At 38.7% G+C, this 13585-nt stretch overlaps 1 pseudogene; it reads left to right on the top strand.

Annotated features, from left to right (window-relative positions):
• Positions 1–7872: 7872 nt before the first annotated feature.
• On the top strand, positions 7873–8283 carry LOC125098531 (small nuclear ribonucleoprotein E-like; annotated as a pseudogene).
• The last annotated feature ends 5302 nt before the right edge of the window (positions 8284–13585 follow it).

Raw genomic sequence — 13585 nt, forward strand, 5'->3', positions numbered from 1 at the left:
CTGCAACATTGGCTTCCATTTTTCCTACCCCAGCTGAGCCTGGTGTCCATTGGAGGATTCACTCTCAACCAGGAGATGCAAATTCCTTCTTTTTTTTGTTTTGTTTTGTTTTGTTTTAAGATTTTATGTATTTATTTGACAGAGAGAGTGAAAGAGCACAAGCAGGGGGAGCAGCAGAGGGAGAGGAAGAAGCAGGCTCCCCGCCGAGCAGGGAGCCTGATGCGGGGGCTTCTTGATCCCAGGACCCCAAGATCATGACAGGAGCTGAAGACAGACGCTTAACCATCTGAGCCACTTAGGCGCCTGCCTTCTTGTTTTTATTGTCATTCCTTTTTTTTTTTTTTAATTTTATTTATTCATTTTTTTGACAGAGATATAGAGAAAGAGACAGAGAACACAAGCAGGCAGAATGGCAGGCAGAAGCAGGCTCCCTGCAGAACAGGGAGCCCTAGGCGGGCATGGTTCCAGTATCCTGGGATCATGACCTGAGCTGAAGGCAGTCGCTTAACAGACTAGGCCACCCAGGCACCCCTTTATTGTCATTCTTATTCTCATGTCCCTCCCTTTTTCTCCTTCCTCCTCCCTTCTCTCCTTTCCTCTCTCTCCTTCTCCCATTCCTTTCTTCCCTCTCTCTCTCTCTAACTTGTACAACTCAAGAGTACCAGTCTCTCATTTCCCAAACTCTCCATCTCTTCTTCCTTCCCACCTCCCCTCATGGATTTTCGAATCCCCGCTGTGACAGCTGATTTGCCTGATAAGGTTTTTGACCACAGGTGATTTACCTAACCATTTTTGTTATGTAGCCCATAGCCCTTAAACATCTCTACTCGCAACTTTGCAAACAAGCTTAAACTCAATACAGACGTAGAAGATATGAAAGAACGTCTTTAGGGTTATTTGTTTGGAAGATTACACACATGCGCAGTAATATAAACTACTCAGTGGCTTCAATTCAATTTGCTTATCAAACTGTTGCTTAGACCTTCGACCTTCCCTGGCTTTTCCACTGGAAATAAATTCAACTTTCTCTTCAGAGCTGGAGGCACAAAGCAGATTATCAAAAATGTATGTAACCAACACAAAAAGATGTACCAACGTCAGAAAGCAGATCATTTCAGTTCAGAGACTGGGGAGGACTGTCACATGAGAAGATCAGATTGTCCTTGTGTCTCTTTCGAGAAACTGCCAACACCATCTCTAAGGAGAGAGATCACAATTGCTTCTTTCTCCTTCTTTGAGAAATCATTCCGAACTCACTAGCGAGGGGTGGGGGAGAGCTGCTTCAGAAGCAAATTTGATATCTCAGTTATCCTAATTTAGCCTTTTTCTTCGAATATAGGAACTTAAGCTTACTTCAGTAACATGTATTAATATCACATTTTCTGTCCTTCGGTTTTAAGCAAAAGTAAACAATTGTTTCTTTCCCAGCTGCTGTAATAGGATGAAGAATTTTTTTTTTTTTCCTTCGGACTCAATGGAATATTAAAACTTTCTGTGGTTGACAATTTTGGTTTTGATCACATCACTGTCTATTAACATAGGTCTTGGCTTCATTGTCAAAATTCGAGACTGCTAAAGAAATCTGACTGTCCTAAATTATATGACTTCTGTGTGTGTGTGTGTGTGTGTGTGTGTGTGTGTATGAATAGAGAGAGGTCATTATATAGTGTTAAATTAGAAGTCCCTGATACCCAAATACAGAAGTTAAAATCTCTCTACATAATATTTCATAGTTAATAGAGATGCAGGATACCAACGGGAACCATGTCATCAGAGTTGATAGGATTTATTCATGTGTTGTGAGAAAAGACTTATCTGAAAGTGATTCCTCTGCCAAGTAGGCACACAAGGGACAATATATGAGAGATATGTGCCCCTTTTGCATTTTATGAATAGTGGAAGAAGCCCCAGCGACCTGCTGAGCCTCAACTTAGTAGCTTGATCCCATGGGATTTCACCTGCCTTATTTCACCACAGAAGATGCTCCCAATTGTCTCTTCTTCCCTTTCACTTTTTTATGCTTCTAGATATTCAGAATCTCTTATTACTTTTCTTTTATGTTCCTGTCATACAAATTGAAGGCACTTACTCCATTGTACTATCTAATATTTTTACATTTTCATCTTCTGTCAGCAAGGTAAGGTGGTATAAATGTTTTCACATAATGAGGAACAATGGGAAATACATTTTTTCAGTTTTATTGATATGTAATTGGTGTATAACACTGTATGTGTTTAAGGCATGTAACATAATGATTTGATATCTGTATATATGATGATATAATTACCCTAATAAATTTTATGAACATCTAGCACCTCACATAGTTACATTTGTTTTTGTGATGAGAACTCTTAATATCTACTCTCTCAGAAACTTTCAAATATATAATATCATTAACAATAGTCTTCACACTGTACATTATATCCCCAGAACTTATATATCTTGTAACTGGAAGTTTATACTTTTTGATCACCCATTTTCTCCCCTGCCTCTAATAACTACTAATCTATTAGTTATTTTGAGGAGTTTGTTTTTTTTTAGACTTCACATGTAAGTGAGATCATACAATCTTTGTCTTTCTCTTTGTGACTTATCTCACTTAGTGTAATACCCACAAGGTCCATCCACGTTGTCACAAATGGCAAGATTTCCTTTTTTATGGCTGAATAATATTCCTCGGTGTGTGTGTGTGTGTGTGTGTGTGTGCATGCACATGTGCACGTGCACACGCACATACATGTAAAGATCTTCCTTATTCATCCATCAGTGTGCACTTAGGTTGTTTCCTTGTCTTGGCTGTTGTAAACAATGCTGCAGTGAACATAGGGGTGCAGATATCTCTTCAAGATAGTGATTTCTTTTCCTTCAGATACATACCCAGAGTGGAACTGCTGGCTCCTATGGTAACTCTATTTTTAATTTTTTTGAGTATTTGCCATATCTTTTTCCATAGTGGCTGCACCAATTTACATTCCTGCCAACAATGTGTACACAAGGGTTCCCTTTCTCCCCATCCTCACCAACAGTTGTTATCAGATGTCTTTGATGACAGCCATTCTAAGAGGTGTGAGGTGATATCTCCTTGTGGTTCTGATTTTCATTTCCCTGGTGATGACTAATGTCATGCAACTTTTCATACACCTGTTGGTAATTTGTATGTCTTCTTTAGAAAAATGTCTAGTCAGTTCCTCTGCCCATATTCAATAATGATGGGAATCCTTAAACACTGCTCATAGGAGTATAAATTATTAAAACAACTTCCAAAAAAATTGACAGAATCTAAAGAAGCTGAAAAGGTTCGTACCTTAAACCTCAGTAATTCCATTCCCATATATGTGCCCTAGAGAAAACTCTTGTGTATTTACATGGAGACATGCATAAGAAATTTCAAAGCAATCTTATCTCTAGTAGAAAAACAACATAAATAACCTAAATATTCATTAAGAAGAGAATGGAGTTTTTTATTTGCTATGTATTCATATATTGGGATATTATGTAAAAGCAGAAATCAGTGGATTACAACTACATGTATTAACATGGATGAATTTCACGACTATAATTTTGAACCCCCTCAAAAAAGCAAACTAGAGAAGAAAAAATGCAGTGTAATGCTATTTATGTAAAGTTTATCAATATGCAAAACAACACGAATAATGAGAATGAGAACCAGTAATTTCAGGAAAATTATATCCTACTGGAAACAAGAGAATGTGGTCAAGGAAGGGTACACAAGGGGTATCAGATATAATGGTAATGTTTTCTTTTTAAGCCAGGGCTGTAAGCGCATGTAACATGAGTGTTATATTCTTTTTCTAGAAGTAATGCTACTATTTATTTAGTGGCTACTCTGTGCAGGATATGTGACAACCATTAGGTCATATATTCAAAACCATGCAAAATGGGTATGCGTCCTTAAAGGGGAAGGAAATGCCCTGAAAGATGATTAATTTACCCTTATCACAAACCACGTAACAACAAAGATGGGGCTGAAACATAAGCCCATCTCAAATCAAATATTATGCATTTTCTATTACACATCCGTTGTTTTGACCGATTCTTCTTTGTCTTTCAACCTAAGTTTTTATGGCTGACTCTATCCATCTCCCAATGAGGGATACACACATACCCAGCAATATTCTCAGGCAGAGGAATAGATTCAAAGATGGACAGATGACACAAGCCAGGTCAACAAAACGGTCCTGGGGCCATTATGAAATTGTTGAAAGAGACATATGTTCATTGGGTTTGCTTAAGTAATAGAAGACAGTTAAGTTAGGTGTTATAACCTGCTTGGTGGTTAGGAGGGAGTTGTGAGACTTGTAGGATATAAACTCAGACTACTGGTGCCCTCTTTGTCACTACTTGTGGAAAACCCTCTTAAGAATGAAAATAAAGAAACGAGAGAGATTTCTTTTATATATATATTTTTAATATAGTTTTTTTAAATTTAATTTCTTTTCAGTGTAACAGAATTCATTGTTTATGCACCACACCCAGTGCTCCATGACCAACTGAAGCTGAACCAAACCGCGAGAAATGGTTCATTTAGTGAAGAGTCCAGGTCTCAGATGATATTGTTAGAAATCTCTCTCTTACTATGGACTCTGAAAAACAATCTGAGGGTTTTGAATGGGTAGGGGGTGGGAGGTTGGGGGAGTCTGGTGGTGGGTATTATGGAGGTCAGTGTGTGTTGGGTTTTGTCCAGTGCTTTTTATGTATGTTTTGAGAGTATTATGTGGTTTTCCTATGTGTGGCAATTTATATTAATCAACTACTGAATGTTATCAAATCTTACATTTCTTAGATCAACCTCACTAGTTCACAACCTATAATATTTACTTACTTATTTATTTATTTATGATGGCCTCATAAATAAATCAGGAAGTATTTCCTCCTTCTCAATTTGCTGACAGGAGCTTGAGCAGGGTTGGTATGTTTTCTGTGTGTGTGTTTTACTGTAAATGTTGACAGAATAACCAGTAAAATCATAAGGCTTAGTTTTTCTGTGTGTGAATGCTTTTAAATTATGAATCTAATTTATTTTATAAATATGGGTCCTTTCATATATTTGTAAAATAAATTAGATTCATAATTTAAAGCACTTCTTCTTAATTCATTTTTCATATTTTTTTCTTTCAAATAAGCTACCCATACCATCCACATTTTCAAATTTATGAGCATTAAGACATTAATATCTCTTTTTTACCTACTGAATATCTGTAAGATCTGTTGTGATACCTCCTCTTTTTTTCTGGTTTTGGTTATTTTGGCATCATCTCTTTATTTCTTGATTAGTTTAGCTAAATGTTTATTAATTTTATTTATTTTATGAACAATCAAATCTCAGGTTCTTTGATTTTCTCAACTGCTGTTATCTATTTCATTAATTTTTATTCTTCCTGTTATTATTTCTTTCCTTTTTTTTTTTTTTAAGATTTTATTTCTTTATTTGACAGAGAGATCACAAGCAGGCAGAGAGGCAGGCAGAGAGAGAGGAGGAAGCAGGCTCCCTGCTGAGCAGAGAGCCCGATGCGGGGCCCGATCCCAGGACTCCGAGATCATGACCTGAGCCGAAGGCAGCGGCTTAACCCACTGAGCCACCCAGGCGCCCTCTTTCCTTTTTTTTACTCTACATTTATTTCTGTCTCTTTTTCTAGTTTCTTAAGGTGGAAGTTCAGATAACTGACTTTAAAGTTATCTTCTTTTTTAATATAAACATTTCAAACTATAGATTTTCCTCTAAAGCACTCTTCTAGTTGCATTCCATAAATTTTAAAAGATTTTATTTTTCATAGCATCAGTTCAAAGTGCTTTCTAACTTTCATTTACATGTTATCTTTGGCCACAGGTCATTAGAAGAATAATATTTACTTTCTAAATACTTGGAGATTTTTTTTCCAGACTTTTTTTAGCTATATGATTTCAATCCCTCCAAATTTGTTGGGATATTGGGTTTTTTTTTTTTTTAAGATTTTATTTGTTTATTTGAGAGAGACAGAGAGAGATCACAACTAGACAGAGAGGCAGGCAGAGAGAGAGGGAGAAGCAGTGTCCCCACTGAGCAGGGAGCCTGATGCAGGGCTCGATACCAGAACCTGAGATCATGACCTGAGCTGAAGGCAGAGGCTTAACCCACCAAGCCACTCAGGCACTGCAATAATGCTTACTCTTGATGTGCCCTGAGAAAGTTTAATAACAAGCCTCCAAAATCAAGCTAAACTCTAAGTAACATCTCCAACGTGTTAAAACAAAATTCGACTATTTTTTAAAGAAGACAACAAAATCCAGGAACTCAACTACTCAAGATTACAATGCCAATCAAAATCATGCCAGATATGCCAAGTAGCAGGAAAATGTGACCTATAACCAGAATACAAGTCAGTCAGTAAAAACAGTCCCCCAAGATGGCAGTGATAATATAATTAGCATGTAAGGACATATTCAGTTATCGATGCTGCCTGCCTAGGCTGTGTAGGCCTGATCAACCACATTGTTTCACTGAGTCTTATCTCAGTATGGACTTTTCCAAAGAATGTTCATATGAGATACAAGAATGTCCTATCTGGCTTCACCAAAGGCTTTCCAGAGCCCACAGCCTCATAGAGATATGTCTTTGATATACCCAGTCAGTCATCACTCAGGTACCCAGATAGTTATGTTGCTGGTCATGGCTCAAGGGTCAATAAAAATAAAACACAGCTGGCCTTTAGAAGTATTGTCTATAGCAACAAAGGGTGCTTTCAAGTTAGGCCATTGTGCTGACTTGACCTTATCACATTCAGTGTTCCAAAATTGTCTTTGGTCTAGCCAGCTGCTGCCACTCCCCAGTAGACACCATTAGCTTTTTATTTGGCTCAACCCTCAGAAAACCAACTGCTCTTTGCCAGATGCTCAAATCAGCATTATTATCAGTACTGATACCTCTACTGCAAGGACATCCTGGGGTTCATGAGCCCCAAGAGTAGGGCTGCTGAAACAGCCTATTATTCTGCCTCTTTTTCTGCTGCTGCTCAAATCCCCAGCTAAATTTAGCATATTTTCATGTTGTCTTATCTATTGGGATGAACAAAATGCCTAAACAAGGCAACATTGTCTCCAACCCAAATAATCAAATAAGGGGGGCACCTGGGTGGCTCAGTGGGTTAAAGCCTCTGCTTTCAGCTCAGGTAATGATCCCAGGGTCCTGGGATCAAGCCCCGCATTGGGCTCTCTGCTCAGCAGGGAGCCTGCTGCCTCCTCTCTGACTGCCTCTCTGCCCGCTTGTGATCTCTGTCTGTCAAATAAATAAATAAAATATTTAAAAAAATAATCAAATAAGGAACTGGACTCTATTTTGGTAGTGGGGGCCAGAGGGTAGATAAACTTTTCTTTACTATCTCAGAAGTCACACTTTGAGCCTCATAGCACATTGCTCCCAAGAATTTGGGATTTTCTGTGTTTTATCAAAATTAACTCCTGTGCTCTCGTGTGAGTTAGTATATGCTCTAAGGTCACTGCCACCTGTTCTTTATGAGGTCTGTGGTGTGCTAACTCTAAGAAGGCCTCTAACAAACCCTGCCTCCTGGCATTCATGCCTTTGTATGATCCAGCTTTTCAGTAACTTGCTTCTAAATCAATAGAATACCCCAGGATTGAGGGGTTGCCACTTTGTAATTAAATTATGTAAACTTATGTGATGTCCATCTTTCTAGCATCAATACGAAGTATACATTTCCGATGAAAACAACAACAGCAGTGCTTAACAGCAGTTTCAGCAGCTCAATCCAGATGACTACAGTTCTCTTCCACATTTCACTCCTTTTTTCAAATATGGTCAATTGAATATGTGGCTCTCACTGCTCCAAAGAACCTGATAAAAGGTTAGCTTCCACCATGGCATACACTGGCCAGGGCCAAAAAGTACAGAACGTGATGGTACAGCTCATCAACCTCATCTTCAGATACTTACAAAATAAATCTCAGATTCAGGTATGGTTTTATGAGCAAGTGAACATGCAGATAAGAGGGCTGTATCATTGGTTTTGGTGAGTACATGAACTTTGTATTAGATGATGCAGAAGAGGTTCATTCTAAAACAATGTCAAGAAAACAACTGGGTCGGATTATGCCAGAAGGAGATAATATTATCCGGCTCCAAATTTTCTCCAACTAGAAATGATCAATGAAGTGAGAAGTTCTTGAGAAGGCCATGTAGTTTGTTTGTTTTTAGATGTCCTTTGTTGGAAGTGTAGTTCTAAAACATTTGTTCATATTGTTTTGATTACCTTTATGTTATTACCAGAGGACAATAAATGCTGCGGGATTGTTTCCATTAAAAAAAACAACAACAACAAAACAAAAAACTTGATAAGATAATCATGTGAACAATGGTAGCCAAAAAAACCTTAAAAGTTTGCGCCCCCAACCCTTCCAACCCATGCCATTGTACCCTCAATGGAGTGTAAGATCTTTAGTTTTTTCTAGGGTCAGAGAGTTTCTTCTAGGTCCAGTTCCTTTTTGGTCCCACCCTTAATCTGTCTTTTCCTTACAGGCTGTAAATCTGGACATAAGAATGTAAGGTAAGAAAGCTCCCTGATATAGATTAACAGGGGTTTCCCAAAAAGAGATGGATGGAGTGAGCACTGGAGAAATTTGGTTTATAATCAACTGGGGACGGTGGGATCCAAGAGGCCGCTGTCCACCCAGGTAAAACAGAAAGTGCCTCTTTAGAACTAGATTCCTCTATGGTGATCAATCTCCAGCTACCAAGGACATCTCTGGTAGTGCTCACTCCATCCATCTCTTCTTTGGGAAACCCCTGCTAATCTATATCAAAATGGCCTTGTTGCTGGGTTCCTTTGAAGGGGTATCATTTTTATTCCCATTCTTCATTTTGTTTCCGACTGCGGAGACATCGCTTATTTTGGGGAGACAGGAAGGTATCTACTCTGGACAATCATCACAGTCTCCTGCACAGGGCCTCAAGGTACCAACAACAAAATTCATAGAGTTCCCCACTTTGAAGGTCAGATTTTAAGAACTCATAAGTCATTCTCTGGGTATGGCACTCATTTTTGGGCTTGCCATTTTTTCCATTGTTCTAAGCAGTTTGAAGAAGCTACACCCTCATGCTTTGGATAGCTTATTCCATGGTATTTCCTGAAAATTTTTATCATGCTAGAAAAATTCTCCATGGGTTTGCCATGTTGCCACCATTGAAACAGAAATCCAAAGACTTTCTATAGAGCATGATTCCATCCCAAGTGAATAGCTTGCATAATGGCTCGAGGCATTGGGTTACATGTGAGACAGCCTAGGTGCTGCCAGTCACCCTCTAACAACAGAACATTTGCTATTTTCTCATCAACCTGACACACCTGCCAAGTCTCTAAGAGTGTCTGCTGCAAATGTCTCCTTTAGATTCTGCTCAAAAATTCAATAATTTCTTCTCCAGTTCTTCTCTATCTATGGATACTTTTTCATATATAGCTGAAAGAAAACCACTGATACTTTTTAACGCTGCATGGCAATCCCTTAGCCAAACTGTGTTAAAAGTATGACTCTGTTATTTACCAGCTGTGTGATATTGGGAAAAGATCTCCTCTAGTTTGAATTTCCTCACCTTGGTAATAGGGATATTGATGCCATCCTTGCAAAGTTGCTGTGCGGCTATAGAGCACAAAGCTCTGGCCATAGGTCCATCAGATATATTTGCTATTTTCCATTCTATCAACTTTCTGCCAAGCTTTCTGTCATGGGTAACACAGATCATCTTTTCTCCAGCCTTCAATGACAATTTCCACTCCATCCTTCCAGGCCTCACTTATAGTCTCCTTGAGTCCCTTCCAGCTTCTACCCACCCCAAAGCCAAAGCCAAACCCATATGTTACAAATTTTGTGATAGATCTCTCATGAGGTTATAATCAGAAGGGGATGAGACTGAATCTTTTGAAGCTTCCGTCAGACATTGGCATGGACCCATCTTTCTCTTCATGTAGTGTCATGTGGTCTCTCCAATAGGGCAGCCAGATTTTTTATGTGGCCAATCAGGGCTCCCAAAAATGTAAAACCAGAATATTCTAGACCTTGTTAAGGCTTACACCCACTTAAGTAAGTGTCACTTAACACTGTCTTTTGTTGGTTAAAGAGTCACAGGGCAGGGAAGATCCTTAGGAGACATAAAGTCTACCTCCCAATCAGAGGCATGATAAAGGAACTGTGGCCATTTGTTATAACTTTAATGACTTATTTAGGCTTGTTGGAGACATATTTTAAGAAGTATTTCCTCCCAGGTATACATATAACTTGGCATACTGACTTGGTGGTAAAGGTTCTAGCTGTGGTCATCTGTGATAATCATTTGACCTCTTTGCTCAACTCTAGACTCTTGGTAGAACCATGCATTTCATTAAGAACAGCTTTTGCTACAGCTATTTGATGAGGACATATTTTCACTGACTCATTTCCTGGGATTACAATCTTAGCTATTAAGAAGAATAGATCTTTAATTTATTCTTGGTTGGAGGAGGGGGAGGTTTAAAGCAGAGATTAAAAATGGAAGACAAAAAAAAAGAGAAAGAAAGGAAAGAAAGAAAGAAAGAAAGAAAGAAAGAAAGAAAGAAAGAAAGAAAGGAAGGAAGGAAGATGGGGCACCTGGGTGGCTCAGTGGGTTAAAGCCTCTACCTTCGGCTCAGGTCATGATCTCAGGGTCCTGGGATCGAGCTCCACATCGGGCTCTCTGCTCAGCGGGGAGCCTGCTTCCTCCTCTCTCTCTCTCTGCCTACTTCTGTGCCTCCTTGTGGTCTCTCTCTCTCTGTGAAATAAATAAATAAAATCTTTAAAAAAAAAAAAAAAAGAAAGAAAAGAAAGTTCCAAACAATTAAATATAAAAGAATAAAAATATTAGGAAAGTTTAAAATAGATACATATCTAATGTTGAAATAGGGATGGAATTTCAAAACACAGAAGCAGTGGAAGTAGTCACAAAGGAAAAAATTAAAACACTTCATCAAATTAAAAAGGAAAAAAGAGGACAAAATAACACATCTCTCGCTGCTGATAAAAAAACAAAGTGTCAAAAGAGACAGAAAGTTAAAACCAAGAACACTTCCAACTTTTGTTGTTGGAAGGAGACAGGCTGCACTGAATTTTTATAGGGTTTATTTCTGACTTGCATTTTGCTCACCTTTGATCACCTTCTCACATTAATGCAGTACCAACTTCCAGAAGCACTTTCTAAACAAGTGAACTCTGCCAGTAGCATTTATATCTTTATGGAACAATCAAGTTGATCAGGTTTTTGCCATATCTACATGCTTCTCAAGAAGCAGAAGAAAATGTTTGATTTTACCTCATTAAACAAAATGACATAAAATTAGGTGCCTGGGAATATTATCAGAGTTGGGCACAAATCATGGATTAATTAATTCATTCAAAATTTTGTGTTGCCAAGACTCTGCTACGGGACAAATACTGCTTATGATTTCATAATAAAATATAAGAGAAAGCAATATGGGAGAAGTGACTTTTAAAAGGGGGAGCTCATAAGAGGGAGAAACACTGTTAAAATTATAAACCATCCACTATCTCCTATGCAGGCTGGTGATGTCCTCAGGAACAGATAAAAACTGATCCCATCAGCAGTATAGAAACTACCTATGCAGTTGGTTTGAGAGTGTCAAGTCTTCACTGTGAATTTTCCGTAACTGCGTTTGTCCTAATATGGTGCGTTGGGGTCATCATTAGACTCACCTTCTAGGGAAGTCATTAGAGGACCACTGGAAACATGTCAGCCTTTGGTATGAAGTCATAATCAAGACTGTTCATCCAAACTGCTAGCTGAGAGTACAGCTTGAAGTGAATGAGACATAATTCAGGTACAATTTGATACCAAGGTCTAGAGCATGATGTCATACCACAGAAGAAAAACCTAGTGTATAACGCATTACTGCATTTCTTCAACAAAGTGTCAAGGCTATAAGAATAGGGAAAACAATCTTCATCCTCAGAAAAAACACCTGTTGGGACACCTGGGTGGCTCAGTTGGTTAAGCCGCTGCCTTTGGCTCAGGTCATGATCCCAGGGTTCAGGGGTCAAGTCCCACATCAGGCTCCTTGCTCAGTAGGGAGCCTGCTTCTCTCTCTGCCTCTGCCTGCCACTCTGCCTGCTTGTGCTCTTTCTCTCTGTCTCTCTCTGACAAATAAATAAGTAAAATCTTAAAACAAAAAACAAAAAACACCTATTACCTCTTGTCGACCATCTCCATCTCCCTGTCATCATGCTCTTGCATAAGTTTACCTGCCCCGATAACTATCTTGCAATATGGTGTCAATGTTCCCAGTCTTCCAGTGAAGAAACTCAGGTTAAAGGAGGTTCAATATCTTGCCCAATATAACATCATTTTGCCCCAGATATGCCTGACATCAAAGTCTCTACTGGTTCTATCCCATGAAGCAGTCCCAAGGAGAGAAGAGGACTACTGGAACACCGTCTAAATCAGACCAAGGACTTAAAAAAGGTTTCAGGGAAACACTGATGCTGGGATTCGATCTTGGAAGATAATAGATTTATTTATTTAAATTTCAATTATTTTATTAATTATAAGTATAAGCTCTAAGCTCTGTATATCTAAAGATATAAGACAAAGAGCAAGATCTCTCCTCTTTCTGCCCTCATACCCAGCAAGTCCAGCACCATAGTTCAGAATTAGCCATTGTTATGAATATCTTGCGTGTATTTCTAGAAACTTTATCTATAAAATCCCTCAAACAATTGCTTTACATTTAAATTATGTGTAAAAATTCTATGTAAGTCTTCTATTTCAATTATGTGTTCGATTTTAAAACTCATGGTACAGATCATTCAAATCGTATGTGACATGAGTTTTTTAATTTAAAATACACCAACATCTCTCCACATAAGCATTCGTGGCTGTAGACTGCTTCGTTGTAAGGAATTCCACGGTTTATATTTTAGACAAACGGACTTGTTTCCATTTCTTAATTATTTGCTATCACAAATAATACTACAAGGAGCATCCCTACATCCCCACATATTTCATGCCCAGAGGGAGGAATTCCTAGAAGAAGAATTCAAAGATTATGGGCTTGGAGTGGGGGGTACACTGAGGCTGAGGATCCACTTAGGAGGCACCAGGACAGTTGCTCGTGTCAGAAAGACAAAAGTATCAAGAGCAGAAGTAGATCATAAACACAGATGTGACCTAAAGAAGATTGTAAGAAAGCCCAAAGCAAACTTTTTGCCCACACATTTCACCCCCACCCACCACAGACTACACACACGCGTGAACGCACACACCCTTCCACGTCTCCTATGCCATCCCATATAACTGAAGCCAGGCAGAGCGACAGGGATCATACAAGCAATCCCTGGAAAGACTTTTGAAACCCAACAGAGGTCCCTAGAAGTCAGACAAAAACACTGTGTGGGACAATGACCTATAGATCAGCTGACCTTGACAACCCAGATTCATAGTAAGCAGACTCGTTTCTAAAACTGCCACCATTATTTTATAGCTCAACCACTTTTATAGGAATTCTAGGGATGGTAAGGGAATTGAAAGAGGGGGAGAGCGATAGAAAAAAAA

This window comes from Lutra lutra, chromosome 4, assembly GCF_902655055.1.
Source record: "Lutra lutra chromosome 4, mLutLut1.2, whole genome shotgun sequence".
Lineage (NCBI taxonomy): Eukaryota > Metazoa > Chordata > Mammalia > Carnivora > Mustelidae > Lutra > Lutra lutra.